This window comes from Carex rostrata, chromosome 10, assembly GCF_964058835.1.
Source record: "Carex rostrata chromosome 10, lpCarRost1.2, whole genome shotgun sequence".
Classification (NCBI taxonomy): Eukaryota; Viridiplantae; Streptophyta; class Magnoliopsida; order Poales; family Cyperaceae; genus Carex; species Carex rostrata.
In genome coordinates, this window is record NC_135927.1 from 2,387,382 (window position 1) to 2,402,735 (window position 15,354).

The 15,354-nt window shown below is 33.2% G+C and overlaps 1 long non-coding RNA gene across 1 annotated transcript; it reads left to right on the forward strand.

Annotated features, from left to right (window-relative positions):
* The first annotated feature begins 6,167 nt into the window (after positions 1 to 6,167).
* On the forward strand, positions 6,168 to 10,724 carry LOC144560584 (uncharacterized). The gene is made up of 3 exons (XR_013513421.1): positions 6,168 to 6,525; positions 6,838 to 7,109; positions 10,576 to 10,724. It is a non-coding gene; the product is annotated as an uncharacterized LOC144560584 (long non-coding RNA).
* Positions 10,725 to 15,354: the final 4,630 nt, after the last annotated feature.

Below are 15,354 nucleotides of genomic sequence, written 5' to 3' on the forward strand. Positions count from 1 at the left end.
TTATATGAAGCAATTATGTTGTTTGGTGTCTCAATTTCTCTTGCATTTTTTTGTGAATATTATTTATGTGAGAAGAGTGAGGCTGTGTTACTTTGCAATTAATCTGCACATAGATTTATATTATTATAGATTCACATTTTTATTCTATTAAGTTCAAATAGTCGATTTAAATTGTTCAACATTATTTTCCTATCAAAATATATATGGAAACCCAATTTTAAATTTATTTAGAATTTTTTTATAGTATTTTTTTAGATATGCAGAAAATCAAATGATCTAAAGATTTTGGACTATTCAAAAGGAGTGTTTATCTATCTAAAAATATAGTAAAAGAATCTTAAAAAATGTAAAATTTGCTAAGTATATTTTCATATGGATATCATGTTGAGCGGTTTCAAACGACTATTTGGGTTTTTTAAAAAAATGCATTTTAAGTATAATTTTTATTGACCAAATATATCTGACATAACTTACTTTCTGTTGAAACACAGTTCATACCTGTTATAACTTACTTTCTGCTTCAAACATGTACAACCCTCTCCAAATAAAGTTTTCAATTTGATCTCTGTTGAGCTTTCAATTTCCTTTAATAAACCAAATTACTAGATGGGAACTGACAAAATTTGGCTGGAAAAAAATAATTTATGAGAAGATTTCAGTACGTCACCGCGATATCTCATCGATCGATCACAATTAATTACCTAATTTTATACAAGGAAACAACTAAGATTGATTGATTCATCATTTATGACCCAAAAAAGCATTATACAGCATGCCAGCCACTCCAATATATATATATATATATATATACCACCTAAATTAATTGTACGTTTTTATTTGTCTGTCTCCTTCTCTCTCTCTCAATCGATCGATCAATGAAGCATGCATAGAGGTTCTTTCCCTCATTCTTTCTCCTAATTTTACTGCTCCCAAAATTAGTAGAAAGAATGAGGGAAAGAGCCTCTCATGAATGCATGTGCTCCATGCAGTGCTCTACGCCGCAGAATTGTTCATACCAGCACTTCTATGACTGACCTAAAAATTTAATTTGTTAATTAATTTTGTGGGTTTTTGTTTTGAATTATAATTGATGTACATGTTATTTTTCTTTTTCTATTTCAAGTTCCAATTAATCGTTTATTTGTATTATGCGTAGGTGACAATATTCATGTACTGTAATTATATGCATGAATGAATCCTCTGGTGGAACATGAATGATACCAGTTAATTTTATACGTGTATCCAATAATAATAAAATAAAGATAACTAACATTGTATTATTATTTTTTGTCAGTTAACTGTTATTATTAATTTGAATCTAGCTTGTGTATTATTACTTTTAGTTAGCATGCCTGCATGTAGCATTTTTCTAGTGCATGTGTAAATAGAACATTTTAAAATAACTTGTATAGTAATTAACTCAAATAATTTACAATTAATATATACAATTTTAAATCTGTTTTGTATAGAAGAGTCATTCTGTAGTGGAGGATATTTGTGGTTAGATATGACGAATATATTTTTCTAGGATGCAAGAGGACTAGGAATTCCAAAATAAGATTTTTGTTTGAATTTTTTTTATTTTTTATTGTGGAGCAGTAAAACTGTCAACAAATATATTGATAAAAAATAATAAAAATGTATTTACAAGTTATAAGGCAACTCTTTACATGAAAGTGTATATACAAGGTATAACAAATATATTGATAATCTTAGCCCAACACTACAAAAAAAAAAATAATAAAAACGAGCTAACTTGCCCAAATTAACACTTGCAATTATTTGAATTGTTATTTGAATGGTGCTAATTCAGTTTATTTGTTTGTTTTTGTTAACTAATTATAACATCCATGCATTACATATTACTTTTTTCCATTAATATTTGATATTTATTTTTTATTTCCTATAAAAAAATATGTGAAAATCAGCAATACAACTATAAATTTAAGATAAAATAGGATGTTCAAAAATTTCTGATTAATTGAGATGTAGCAACAAACTTAGGAACTTCAATGAGTCTTTGTTTTGATTTATATAATTAACTTGTCAAGTAATAAGATAATAAATCAAAATTACGAACTAGAATCAGACTATATTTTTATGGGTCGAAAGTTTAGATAAACTAATTATGTACTCTTTCTCTCTTCAATTTTTATGGGTTAATTGTTTCCCATAATGTAATATATAAATCAAGTGTACCATACAAGTGGTTATTATTTTGTATTCTCTTTGGGGCAATACATGCATAATGCTTATGGCTCACTTACATAATACATGGTAGCTTCCCATCGGCTTCATCCAGCTTCTTTTGTTTCTCTTCAATTATTCGATGTGCTTCTGCGAATCTTTGGCCTTCTCTTTTTCTCTTCAATTTTTATGGGTCGAAAGTTTAGATAAACTAATTATGTACTCTTTCTCTTTCATTTTTTATTTTATTTTGTAAATTTCATCGGTCACTAAACTTTATCCTTTGTCACGAATTGGTCACTTAAGTGTTGTATGAAAATTAGACTGAAAATATATAGTGAACAAGTATTAAATTGACAAATTTTCAGATTATGAAAAACATTATAATATTTTCAATCATCATTTTGCTTATTTTTCTATTTTGATCGTTAGGTCATTTTTATATTTTTTAGAGAATATTTTTATATATAATAAAAAACAAACCTTATTATAATAAACAAGAGCATACGGTCATTTATAGATAATATTTTTCTTCTATTTACACTATATTTTTTTTTCTCAGTTATGATAATTTAGATTGTCTATTTGGAAGATATAAAGCTGAGACTAAAAATATGAGGGAAGAAACGCCTTTTTGATTTCTTTTGATCACCTCGGAGATTTTAATTTAGCTCAGTCTCTTAAAATAAGCAGCAAGCGGACTGATAGGAAAGCACTCCAAGTCCACACAGAAATAGTAAAAAATGTATTATAAATCTTAGCATTGAATAAAAATATTTAAATTCTTAAAACTTATGCATATATTGACATTTATTAAATTTTGTATATATATACTGATTCTTGGTTAATCAGAGTACAAAGAAATTGACAAAGACCTGATTGGTAGTTTATTCAAGAGGATGTACCAAACGAGGAAGAGTTACTTGGATAATCTATGTGTTCATGCATGAAAGGGCTACAGATACATTTTACAGTATAACCATCTAGTATAGATTTGACTAACTGTGACTCTATTAGGGATTTGTTGCATGTTTGATGTAAGTCATAATATATTTTTGTTTGTTTGAGAATTTTGTTGAGAAGTTGAATGCTAATGATTTTATTTTTTTTTGTTTCTCTGACTATGTGAGAAAAGTTATGTTTTTGAGTTTGTGTTGTATTTTTCTTTTTAAATTTGTATTAGTGTATTTTTATATATTCAAATTATAATAAAATAAATGCTCTCTTATATATAATGCATGGTTTCTTTCAAAATTGATTGTCTCTAATATCTTAAAGGTTGGCAAGAATTGATTTTGAAAGAATATGGTTTCATGTTTATGTAAGAATCATTGGGTTTTAGATTTATATTTTTCATCTCAATATGTATAAACATGATGTTTCGGTGACTACACATGTTTTCGCAATGAATTCACATAAATATTGCATGACCTCAACTTGAAATTCACAAGGCATGAGCGAGATAATATATATATATATAGTCCGGCTAATGTCATAACGTTATAACGAGTCAATTTTTGAGATTTCAAAGTCCAAATAACCGATCCGAACCGTTCATCTTGTTCTCCATATGAATATGTGCTTGGAGACCAAATTTTACATTTTTTGAGATTTTTTTTACTATTTATTAAGCCACTTTGAAAATTGCTGATCGAACGGTGCCTTTTGGTTTTACTATTGCCGTTGGATCAGCGATTTTCAAAGTGGCTTAATAAATAGTAGAAAAATTTCAAAAAATATAAAATTTGGTCTCCAAGCACATATTAATATGGAGATTGTGTTGAGTGGTTCAGATCAGCTATTTGGACTTTGAAATCTCAAAAACTGACTCGTTATAATTTAGGCTGAAATTATAACGTTATAACATTAGCCGGACTCTATATATATATATATATATATATAGTTGTTATGCACAATACTTGAAGTCTCGAAGTTAGCAAGGCATTGAGATCATATTTATATGTAAGCACGAGCGAAATTCAGAAGGCATGAGCGACAATCATTCAATTAGTATCAATTAGTTTAATTAATTAATTACATTTGCTGCTGCAGTATAAATGCTATTCTTTCTGTTTATGGATGCGATCAAGGCCATTATTTATAGTTAAAACATATATAAAAGTTACCGAATTATAATTCCATCACACATGGAACAGTAAAATTAAATTTCTACAAAAATACTATTACAACGATTAAATGTTACATACATATCTACTATTTCTTTTTTATCATGCATGTCAACTCTTAATTAAAGCATCAAAGTTTACCAGCTAAGGTCTCTTTTGAAGCTTAATTATTACTAATTTAATTATTCAGCATATAATAAACTTTAAGTACTTGCATTGTTCTTCAACAGACGAGTTTTGTAGAGACTCAAGGGACCTATATAACATAACATATACCCACGGATGCGATCAAGTTTCTCATTTTCATTCCCCATATCAAAGTTGTTAAACATCTTGGTCTTAGTCTCTCTCAATTGTTCTTTGAATTTCATCTAAAATTAGTACAGACAAAGATTAAATGAAAGTATACAAAAGAAATGCATGCACTTTTTGACAAAAATAAGAACAAACTAGCATACATGACGACAAAAACTGATTTCCATTTTAGTTTGCTCTATGTATCAGTAGATATTATATTAAACATCGACCGGACTAACTTATACAATGTTATTGCTAACTTATAAGGTTTAATAGAGGTAGCACTAATCCTTTCTAGCTTAGGATTTGACATGCTGGAACTCTATTGATTGTTGCCCATATGTGGTGACTGAAAAGAAAAAAATCTACTGATGATGCAACAATTTTCAAACTATTGTCAAGTAATGGGATCTCTTCCTTGTCCATTTGCTATTTAAATCAGAATATCCAATTTCCCTGAGTTTCATCAATATGTCCTGCAAAATTTTCACATTATAACCTCCTCCTTTGTAATTAAGCTGTCATTTTTCCTTCTCTCTTACATAGCCAGTTAGGCTTTGCATCTACATGATTATTCCAAAAAGAAAAATAAAAAACAAGTTTTGAATACTGCAACATGAACACAAAGACATTGGGATAAATTATTTGAAATCAAATGATATCAATTCAACTAATATATATATGACAAGGTCAATGCAACAAAAATGACAATATGTATCGTCAAATTGCTTATTAGTAACAATAAAATATGCAAGTAAACTCTAAGAGGTAATCCAAATTTACTGTCGTCTTATTGGAAGTACTTTCATTTGTAAATTAACTTGAATTTACAATCCAGTGATCCAATTTGCTGCATTTTGTGCTTAATCTCCATTCCATTATTAATGTGGGTGTCCTATCCGCCAACGTCTACGATTGAAAAATGAAATTTCGGATTTAATTTCAGCCCCCTAATTACATAATTTGTCTTCTTTTGAATAAATGAATTTTTCTTATATGTAGAAGTTGAAATTTAAATAAAATAAGACTCACTACACGTACTGCCACACGTCTTAAAACAATATGCAAACAACTCTAGGTTATGTCTTTCTCTAGAAGCTCTCCCGCTTGAGCGCCTTCCGCCTTCTCTAGAAACTCTAGGTAAAACAATATGCAAACAATATGCAAGTAAACTCATATAAAATAAGACTCTGTTCGCGACTTCACCACCTCTCTCCGCCATTCCGCCTCCCTTTCCTCCTAATTACTCAACCAAAAAGGTGTTTCACCATCTCTTTTCTCTATCTCCTTTTTAGTCGACCAAGGTACTTCTCTTCTAATTACTCAGTTTTTATTTCATGAATTCGTTCACTATATTCTGTTAGATTTCTGGCTCTATGTAAGAACAAGATCTGTTGGTAATCCACATAATGATATCATGAATCGAGTTATTTATGGTTTGATTTAAGTTGGTCGCTTTTGTTGCCTGTAGTTAGAGCGTATATCCTGATTTGTTGTTGATTTCTTAATTAAGTTGTTCTTTTTGTGTTCTTTTCTTATTTTATCTTAAGAATTTAATACTTCCGTACAAGGAATATGTGGTATTTTTTCAGATCATTGAGGTTTTGGTCATAAACCTGCTTTGTTTACTTTTCCCGTCTCTTTTACATTCAGGGCTTACCCTCTTGCTAATAAAAGTTTGTCAGGTTATGAGTGCAATAATAAAAGTTTGACCTGATACCACGGCTGTTTGAGAATGGTGCATTTTTTATAATTGATGAGTTGTTTTTGGAGTGCCATTACAACAAGTGGCAGATGTGTTGTCCCGGTGTTAGGTCACCTAAGTATAAAAATACTTACGGCCAATGTTTGGATTTGTTTCAATCGCTTCGGCAGAGGGGTGTTCTTGTTCATCAGTGGTGGTGATATGATGCTGGTAATTGAGGTTCTAATAGATTTTACTTTTTTATTTTATTTTATGATTATTGGTTTTATTTACTTTGGCAATAGGTGTTAGAGACATTTTTTTAGATTTTGTTAGAGTTGAGGTGAAATGTGTAGCATAAACATAGTTATCACTTATCAGAATGCTCTCTCGGATTCATAAGGCATTTATTTGGAAATGTTTATAATAGAGTTGGGAGTCATTTACAAAATAGTTCATTTCGTTGTAATAGATTTTCATTTGTGCAGGTGTTCAACTGTTAAAGGTGTTGTATAGTGTGTTATGTTGTTTAGTACTTTTCAGAGCACATTAATGAGAAATCTGAGGCCCTTTGTGAGGTATTAAATGGGGACCACCTTGTTGAGACCCCATACAAACTTGAATTTCGTGTTGACCTCGACTCAAAGCTGGTTTGCAAGAAGAAGTTGTCAAAGGATGATGTAGCAAAATTCTGAAGTGCTGTCACAAAGCACTACTACTTCCAGATGTACTACAATGACCTCCCTTTGTGGGTTTGGCAAGGTGGAGATGGAAGGCAAGACTGATGCCAGTGAATTAAAATATTTCCAGTACAGGTATTGGCCTTTTGTATATTTGGCATCCAACTACTGAATATTAATTAAAAGATTCAGACGTACATTGAAAGTATGAACTATCAATTTATCTAAAATTGTTTTTTGTACCTTTCAGGGGGGTGGCCGGGTGGGGTTGTAGAGCACGATGAAATTCGCTAATATTCCTTTTTTAAATTTGTTTTCCAATTTTTTTTCCTCTTTTTCCTCTATTTGTATTTTGAGATTTAAGAGGTACAACGGAATTTCCTCTTGACAATAAAGAAGTTTGCTATTCATTTAAATGTCCATCCGTGAGCATCTTGTTGGAAATTATGACTCGGATTGTGGATGATATCGGTAGAGAGGAGTTTATATAACTTGGCTTGTTTTATTTAATAGAGTACACAAGATTTTACAACTCTTATATACGCCTCACTATATGCTCTCTGATTCTATTCTACCTCATTCACATCCTATATATCCTATTTATACTAATATATGTCGGTGCTTAAAGTTTCTAGATTTTCCAATTTATTCTACCGACATTACTTTGATTTCTCTAGAGTGTACATGATGCTATGATAAATTACAATACAACTTTCTAGAATAATCATAATAGCCGGCTATAAATCTTGAATACTCTAGAATTGATTAATGGGCTTTGGGCCTTCTGGATCTCTCCAAATATTAATTGGGCTTTGGGCTTCGGTGTTGTTATCTTCAACACTCCCCCTCAACACCGACTTGATTCTCTTTAAATTTTAATTTGCCGATCGATTTTCTGTATCCTCTATACTCTCCTCCTTGAGCTAAAATTCCATGTGGCTGCTTCACGTAACTTTCTTTGTCAAGGTAGTTATTTTGTAATACCGATTTAACGTCAAGCTGATATGATCGCCACCTCTCTAGCCTTTTCATCGGAGGATATGTCTTCCAATAGTTGATGTTGGGTTCTTGTTGAAAGTCTTTTGTCATTAATCTTGCTTTGTAGTTTTTAATTTTGCCGTGCGGATTTAATTTTATCTTGTAGATGCATTTATCTCCAATAGTTTCACGATCTTTTGGTCGATTTGAAAGCTCCTGAGTGTTGTTCTTCTCAATCTTGTGGATTTTGTCCTTCATGGCCTTCTTCAAATTTTCATGTTTCTCGGCCTCTTCAAAACTTTGAGGTTCAACTATAGAGAAATTGGACGACTCGTAAAATTTAGGTGAAAATCTTACTTGCTTGGGGGATGACTCTGATATTGTAGATCCTTCTTTAGTTCTTCGATTAGCACTCTAGTTCGATCCTGAACTTGTAGTAGTACTTGAACTTAACCCATCTTGGCGTTGTGTATCACCTTTCTTTCTTGGCTTGATCACCTCATTTCTCAGTGCCAAATGCGGAGCGTAGCTTATGTGGAGTGGGAAGCTTCTAGACTTCTCCATTTGTATTCTTGCTATTATTTGATTTTTATTTCTTCGGTCAAAAATTTTGCAGCCTCCATCTTCAAAATGAACTGCATATCCATTTTGCACTAATTGCCCCATGCTCAGTAGATTTTTTTTTAGGTCCGGAACCAGTAGTACATCTCGGATAAATTTTGGACCCATCTTAGTCTGTACGGCAATACTTCCCTTGCCTTTTGCTTGAACAATTGAGCCATTTCCCATACGTACCTTTGTCTCATATGAAGTGTCGATGTGATGAAATAATTCGCGGTTCCTAGTCATGTGGTTCGTGCAGCCACTGTCAAGGAACCAGATATCGTCTCTCTCTTCCTTGGCTGAGTGGCACGCATAGAAAATGCTTTCATGACTTTCACTTTCTTCTAGGAAGTTTGCTCGATCGTTAATTCTTGATCTGCACATTTGTGCTATGTGGCCGATCTTCTTGCATTTGTTGCATCTCTTTGTCGACCAACATTCAGATGTGCTATGGTTCGACCTTTTGTGTATATCGCACCATAAATTTGAATAATTCGAACCTGGTGCTTTCTCCTTTTGCGTCGACTGCTTCTCTACATCTTGTCGTGGACCGCCTTTTAAGTTATTTTGTTGAGTCGTGGGGTTATATTGTGGTCTGAGGCTCAGCTTGGAGTGAAATGCGTCTTCCACCAAATTTCCTTGGCGTTGGAGCTTTCTCTCTTCGTGCGACTCCAAGGAGCTCATTAGTTGTTGAATCGAAAGTGTCAATATATCTTTTGATTCTTCAATTGCCGTAACGATGTAGTCATACTTGTCAGTGAGGCTAATTAAAATTTTCTCGACTACCATCTGATCGGAGATGTCTTCTCCATACGTCCGCATCTGGTTCACAACTTCTACGACTCGCGAGAAGTACTCCTTGATCTTCTCCGACTCCTTCATTTGGAGGTTTTGAAATTGTCTTCTTAGTGTCTGAAGCTTCACCGCTTTCACCTTCTCGGAGCCTTCAAACTCCTCCTTCAATGTCTCCCATGCTTTTTTGGATGTAGTTGCTCCACTGATTCGTGGAAATAGGCTTTCGACAATACCTTGCTGAATTAGAAACAAGGCCTTGGCATCCTTCATTTGTTGTTGTTGCTGCACTGGCGTCAATACTCCTCTTGGCGCCGTAAAACCTTGTTCGACGACATCCCACAATCCCTGCGAGAGTAGCAGCGTCCGCATCTTGATCTTCCACATGGCATAATTTTCTCCCGTAAATATGGGAACCATCGATTGTGCCATAGTTACGTCTCCTGAAGACATCGATTTAGGATGCTTCTTATATTTCACGAACGCCCTTGTCTACTTCGCTAACTTCTTACTCGAACCTGACGCTCTGATACCAAATGTTGGAAGTTACAATCGGATTGTGGTGTTGAATATAGAAGAGAGGAGTTTATATAACTTAATTTCTTTTATTTAATGAAGTACAAGATTTACAAGGCTCTGATAACTTTCTTACTCTCACGCCTCACTATTTCTCTCTGATTCTATCTTTCACTCATTACACCTATCCTCTATTTATATTACATACATGTCGGTTATAGAAGCTTCCACATAATTCATTTTTTTTCTACCGACATTAGATTCTAGATTATACAATATGCAGTTATCTAGAGTTTAAATAAACTACCGACATTGTTCATAATTTTTCTTGAACAATCTAGAAGAAGTATTTGGGCTAATTTGGGCCTTGACTTTTGGTGCTGTGTAATTCAACACATCTATGTCTCAGCATTTCTATCTTTGTCGCGGAAATAATATGAAAAGTTCAATTGTTTTACTTTTGGTAGAAGTTGATCACAAGCACATTGTATTTTGCTACAATAATATTTTGTGTGTAGTTTTGTTTGATGTCATTAACTTTTCCATGGTTTACATTTTATCCTGATGTTTTAGTTTAGCATGGAAAAAATTGAATCACTTATTTTTTCGAAAGGGACTACTATTGCACCCATAACTTCAGCTGGTAATGGAATGCTCAGGAATATTGTTAGAACAGAAATTTGACTATCTTATTCCACTTTATCTAAAACAGGCACATACATTTTGAGTACAATACAATGAGATTAAGGTGACAGAGGTAAGCATACGGACTGACACTGATGCAATGACGGATGTGACAGAAGACAAGGAAGTATAGGAGAGTTTTTGTACTCGATCAAGTGGAAGTACACGCCCATCCTGTTTGAACATCCCATGCATCAGCCCTTCTCCACCACCTCGAGATCCACTGGTTCTCCATCATCAACTCCTTTGTCACTGTGTTGCCGTTGACAGGTTTCCTTGCTACCATCCTCATGCGTGTCCTTCAGAATGATTTTGTTAAGTAAGATTCTCTCTTTCCTGCCTTCTCACTCCCTCTTTTTCAATCATTTTGTATGCATGTTCTTATTGGTAAATAATCTCTTTGGATATATGAATACTAAAATCAAGAGAAGGGTCGTCTCTATTTTTCATGCCTTCACTTGTTAAATACTTGATACAAGTTTCGTAAGCACAAAAAACAAAATTAAACCAATTAATGTGATCCATATCTGCCCCCTACTTGCATGTAAAAGATTGTGGCATGCATTTCAGTTCCATTTTGATGTTTATCGATGCACTGAAATTGCCCACATGACATAATTTTTATGACTTCTTTATCTCCTTTTGAGTTACAAGTGTGAGTTACAAGTGTCACATCTAACTGTATTATTTGAGTTTTAGAATTATTGTTATTTAGAACTTAAAATGGAGGCATTTGAACTTACTCATATTGATAAGTATTGCCATCTTCGTTTGGCGTGATTTCATCTTTTATGTCATACCAAGTTTTATCTGTTCATTGAGTTGCTTGCATCATTGCATGGTTCATTATTATCTATTTTATTTGTTTTCTGCCTTCTCCTTAGTAGCAGTGGATGCAACCGTGCTCTAAATTTAGTCTCAATAATTCTTGTTGATTGTCCACATTTCAGTTCAATAGTCTTTGAATGCTCACTTTTCATAAAATGTAAAATACATTAGTGTGGCTGGCTCATTTAGATGCACCAGCATCATGTCAAATTTGGCGGGCCTCAAGGGGTTCAGCTCATAATTTAGGCACCCATATGCGACCTACGTGACAAGGCATTTTTTTTTTGCGGAATATGAATTCGCCGTCTAGTGAGACAAATAAAATGGATTAACAGAAACTTGAAAGTGAATAATGGTTTAAATATGTAGGATTGCATTGCATTAGAGGTAATTATGCATTTATTTTATCATATTTTATCTATATCATATTTGTGAGAACTAAGTTGATTTTACAAACTCCGGGCTGGAACTGAATCCCGCACTGAGAGAATGTTCGAATCTCTCACCCGTTCCATATTTATATGGGTTCCAGGTAAGGAAGAAGAGGCGCCAGAGCAAAGGTCGGGAGTAATAGCAAGCGGAAAGATCCAAGTTTAGATGAAATGCCACTTATGTTTGCTTTTGTATCGTGTGTTTTATTTTCCATAAAAATTGGTACATTTGAACAAGCATGGTTGTTATCGTATTCAAACCATGTCTGTCGTGACCACTGCTAGACTACTTTTATTACTATTGTAAGACTTGATTTGTGAAATTAAATGTGGCATTTATGGATGATTATTGATAATGTATGTGATGTGCTTACGCCTTACGTGTCAATACGTGGCGGGTTGTCTCGGGGTGTGACACGTGGAGTCGGAATCAGATGACTCGGTTGGAATCAGCTGAATTGGATCAAAAACTCATATTTTTTTGCCAGAAACTTGTTTTATACTAAAAAAAGGAAAAAAAATGATAAAAAAAAACATTGTCAACAATTTCTGTTTAAACAAATAATTACAATCAAATAATCCACTGATATGATATAATACAAGAATTTCAAGACTTATATTTACATGCATGTAGTTTGCTTGGTTGATAGCATATATTTAAATAGTTCGAGTCACGCTTGAGGGGATATTTTTTGGAGAATGGTATTTGCATGTTTTGATCGATGGCATGACTGGAATCAAACCATTTTGACAGAAATTTGACTAGAATTGGACCGTTTCGGCCGAAATTCAACTGGAATAGGACCATTTTCTCTGAAATTGGACAAATAATTCACATACCGTGTAACTCAGCCCGAAATTGAAATGGTACAGCTCGATTCCAGTCTGAAACGGCCGATTTTTTTCTTATATGGAGAAAAAAGCAAAAGAATAAATATAATTCTAGAGTAATATAGATGATGGATTCCAGAAGAGCAAAGGCCCCTTCTCTTCTGTGGTGAAATCTCCACTAAAGGCATTGAATCCGAGCACAATTTAAGGGAAAATAGGGTCCGTTGGTTACTGTTCAGAGCGAAGATTCGGACTCATGTCGGGTTCGATCATGTGGTGGGTCACTATATGCACAGCCTCCTTAAAGGTGACTTGCACATACAAGATAATAAACATGTATCTGCCACGAAGGATCTGGAATAGTGCATCTCGTTTAGTTGCTGCTCAATATACCCGCTAATAGACTACTTACCTGATTCATTTGTGATTGAAAAATATAATACAAATATTTGTAAGCACCTTGAGAGTTGAGAGTGTAACCAAGGGAGACCTGGTCTAATTATCTTTTTTGAAGGACAAACAGCCTTTAAAAGATCCTTTTTACATTTTGATAAATGACAAAAGGCAAATTCGGGCTTTCTTATTGGGCCGGATTATTCAAGGAAAGCGGCCTTGTTTAAAACAAAATGGATGGCCCAAACATAGTGGCCGCTTCGATTACTGAAAGGATGCAACCACGTGCAACTATTAATTCATTTTAAAATACATAATTATTAATTTGTATCCACTGAAAATTGAATTCAAATATTTCCAATAACAAAAAGAGTTAATTTTCTATTTACCCTTCAAAACTTCTTCAATTTTCTATTTACTCCTATACTCTTCAATATTTAATATATCCCTTGATTCTTTTTATTATTTCCTATTTACTCATAAATTAAGTTAATTGCTCACATTTAAATACTATTAAATTAAATTTCCACATGTGTGATTAAAAGTTTCAAAATTATAGGGATGACTTAGTATTTGCTGGGCTAAGTGTAGATCCATCCCTACTTACTGAAGCAATCGATCTACAAAATTACCAAGTCTTAAGGTATTGAGAATTGTTCAATCCAGGCAGTTGCTTCATTTTTTTTAATATCCTTCAATTTCTTATTTTAAAACAGGCACATATATACAGAAACAAAATTATTATCGGTTTTAATTTTTTTGAGAGAATTTTACAGAGCTTGAGCTCCGGTTAGTGAAATTGGGGCCGGGCCTAGTCTTCTTCGATTTGATCTCCAAACTAAAACCAAAAACCCGTCTCAGTCAGGAGGACATTGGGTCCAACCTGAAACCTGTCTTTTTTTTATTTTTAATTCACTTCTTCTTCTTTTTTCTGAAAGAACTGACAGCTGCTGTCAGTTATAATATTATAAAAGAAAGATTTTTAATTCACTTCAATGCTAAAGTTGCCACTAATCTCCTTGTTGAACATGGAAAGAGCCAAACAAGGAAAAACCATATCTTGGACATTCAATAGCAGTAGGATTAATTAAGGAAACAATGCGAAATAGAGGTAGAAATTAGAAATGATCGGTACAGTTAAAAAAGTAATCAGTAATCTAAATTCTGGCTTATTTGTTCTTCTTGTTATCTAAACTAGTTAATACCCATTGTTTCCTAAGAACTCGTCTACGTGCAAGTGGAGATGAGTTTTTATCAACCCATATATATATATATATAGCACCTGAAACAACAACATGGGGGACGTATCCTTGATTCCTTGCAACTAAATGTAACCAAACTCAAATATATAGTTAATTATATTACTAAATGTAATACCAACATGGGAGACGTTCTGCAACAATTAATGTATGTGCTCCTTGATCATGAATAGAAAGTTTGCTATTAATATATATTTAGAGGAAGGATTTTGACGAACAAATGGTACAATATTGATTTCTTTGTTATACTAATCAAATGAATTCCACCACAATACATATTTTGAACTTCATTCCATTAATTGATTACACATTATGCAAACTGCCTCCTCATTTGTACTCAGAGCAACCGCCTGGTCCACCATAAAAAAAGTGGCGTTTTGCCACATGCTTAGTATGATACCATGGAGAAACATCATAACAATCTGGTTTGTCTTCATAGATACTAAGATTAAAGTAGTCATCGACAATACGACCCTTTTGATCGAATCCAAAGCAATCATTAAAAGAAGCTGCTTTACCATCTAGCTCGCTGGAGAAATGCCCGCTTCCCATGGAAGGACTTGTCTTATTGTAGTTATGGGTAACAAAACCTGCCCATTGAATTACATCAGCATTTTCCGACAAATACTTGAAGAGTGTTCCTGGCCACCATCCTAGCAAAGTCATGCCACCAATAGGACCACCTAGATCTTCTCTGTACAATGACCAATCTCCAGTGCGTTCATCCTACACATCCAGTGAACGAGTTCATACAGCTGAGTGTACTTCACTAAAGTTCTTGGGCAAAATTTTATTGAACTATATATTTCAAATTAATGGCAGGAACTAATCCTAAATCATTGCTATGCAGACTATGCATGACATAAGTTGAAACAATCTTAATAGTTCAATTTAACTTTCCTGTTTTGATTATGCAATAATGCATATCTTTAGATATTTTTTTAAGTTTAGGTGATAGCACTAATGACATAAGTTGAAACAATCTTAATACTTGGAATGACATATATATAATAACATAGACGATTCTGCAATAATGCATATCTTTAGATATTTTTTTTAGTTTAG